This window comes from Penaeus japonicus, unplaced genomic scaffold, assembly GCF_977035675.1.
Source record: "Penaeus japonicus unplaced genomic scaffold, GWHDUDI00000001_assembly GWHDUDI00000007, whole genome shotgun sequence".
Classification (NCBI taxonomy): domain Eukaryota; kingdom Metazoa; phylum Arthropoda; class Malacostraca; order Decapoda; family Penaeidae; genus Penaeus; species Penaeus japonicus.
In genome coordinates this window covers 46,713,697-46,716,587 of record NW_028234409.1, presented here as the reverse complement: position 1 = coordinate 46,716,587, position 2,891 = coordinate 46,713,697, and positions in this window count along the sequence as shown.

The following is a 2,891-nucleotide window of genomic DNA, read 5'->3' as shown; positions in this document are numbered from 1 at the left end:
CTATTCAGAACCAAGTAGGCAAATAGATTCTGAATATCCGTTTTCCCGAAGTAGTCACCGCACAAGAGATGAAAGGCTATGGATCGAGGCGATCAACAAGAGACTCCACCAGCAAGCCAGAAGAAGATGGACAAGAATTCAAGATGAAGATGAGGAGCTCTACAATCGCCTCAACGTTCGTCCAGAAGACATACATGCCTGGTGGCCCAAAAGCCTCAGCAGAACAATGGCATTGAAGAAGTTGAGGCAATCTTCACGGTATCAGGCACAGGAGACCGATGAATATGTAAGGAGTCAATAATCATGAGAACATTACTCAAGATCAGCAAGAGATAGAAGAAGAGAAAAATAGAAGAAGACGACCTTCAAGAAGATTAAGAAGATTTTTAATAATTTTAACCCTGACCACATGAATATGTAAGGAGGCAATAATCAAGAGAACATTACTCAAGATCAGCAAGAGATAGAAGAAGAGAAAAATAGAAGAAGACCTTCAAGAAGATTAAGAAGATTTTTAACAATTTTAACCCTGACCACAAGCTAACCAACAGGGCTCCACTTCAACGTCAAGCACGGCACATCATGCATAGCAGTGACAGGTGACGTGCGAAGTCGGCGAAGTGCAACGTGGGCAGAGCTTCAGAACTAAGTACTGAAATAAAATGATAAATTAAATTAAATAAATAAAATAAATATTCTCATAAATAGGATGCTAGGTGTTCTGGTATCTGGCTGCCTCCCGAGGGGTTGACCCGTGGCTTTGTTCAGGTACTAAGGGCGCACATGCATGCTATTTCTCTCACTTCTTTCCCCTGGTCTTACAATCTTTATCCTATCTCCAGCTTTCTCAGCTTCCCTTCTATCACTTGATCTTCACTTTACATACTTCCATTATTCAAGATAGTCATTGCTCGGTGTTCTGGTATCCCGACTGCCTCCCGAGGGGTTGACCCGTGGCTTTATTCGGTTGCCGAGGGCGCACCTGCACTCTATCCTCCGACTTCCTTCTCTTGGCAGACCTCAAAAAAAAGCTAATAAAAAAAAAAATAATAAATAAATCTTATTTTAGTACTCTCAATTAAATTTCGAAGAAGAACTTAATTATTATTAAATTAAAAAATATATATAAATAAAATAAATTATCCTTACCCTTAACCACAGCCTTCAATATCCAGACCCCTTCCTCCCTCTCCCTTTTCATCTTAATCACCCTCAACAAGCAAGCAGACTTTAATCTACAAGACCAAGATTCGTCACCACCTTCCGACCTGGCAGGCCTCCCTGAGTTACGAGTGGACATGACAACAAATTACAAGTCAGACAGGGAGTTTCGTCGTCCTACTACTATAACTACTACTTTCCTTCATTTTCCTAACTGTTTTCTTCACCTCAACTCTTTATCAGACTTATCTGTCCCACTTCCACTCCGGTGGAGGTTCCAGTACAGTAAACGGCAGTACACTCCTGACCTCACGCCGCAACGCCGCCACGCGAAACAGCCACGACAACTCGCTATACCGACGTATATTCAGTGCTTAATTAATAAACCAGAAAACTATTATAGACTCTCTGTATTAACCGACATGTGTGTGTGCATATATATATATATATATATATATATATATATTATATATATATAATATATATATATAATATATTATATATATATTTATATATATATATAATATATATATATATATATATATATTATATATATATATATATATGTATATATATAATATATATATATAATATATATATATATATATATAATATAATATATATATATATATATATATATATATATATATATATATATATATATATATATATATATATATATATATATATATATATATATATATATTATTATTAATGTATGTATGTATGTATGTATGTATGTATGTATATGTATGGATATATATATATATATATATATATATATATATATATATATAATATATATAATATATATATATATATATATATATATATATATATACATATATATATATATATATATATATATATATATATATATAATATAATATATATATATATATATATATATATATATATATATATATATATATATATATATCAGAAATGAATAAATTGAAATTAACAACTATGAACTAATAAGGAAAGACAGAAGTAATAGATCCTGTAATACAATATTCTATGGAATTACTTGGAAGGTATTAACAAGAGATACAAAAGAATCATACATAGTTATATAGAGAACTCCTTGCACAACAGAAGCTTCATTCAGTGAAGCTTTAAACTTAATTAGTCATTATATCAAGAGTACACAGGAAATCCAAAATATTAAAACACTTGGAGATTTTAATTTCCCCTTTACTGATTGGGAAACAAAAAAATCAAAATTGGAGCAATTGCCACTAGAGATAAGAAACACCAAGCAAAAATGCTTCTAGAAAAAAATCCTAAAGTCTTTGAACTTCAATCACAATAAAATTGAATGAGCAATCGCTTGAGGAATCACTGAGACATATTGAAGTCCTGCTAACACCAGATGATATGGTGAAGAAGTTCCACGATGCTTTCAAGGATGTTTGCTTTTTTTGTGCCTCAGAAAAAGAAACCGAAACAAGACTTTTACACCAAGAGATCGTAAGCCACAATTGAGAAACAAGAATAGATCAGAGAAACTGAATGTGACAAGAGATTATATCAAACAGGAAAGAATTTAAGCAGAGATTAAAGAAATAGAAGACAGATTGAAAAATCTATGTGTCAAAAAATAAAAAAAAATAAAAAAGAAGAAAAGCGAGCAATTGAAGCAATAAAGAACAATGTAAAATACTTCTTCGCTTATGCAGACAAATTAAAGAGAAGAGCAGAAATTAGGCCTCTTGAGAAGAATGGTG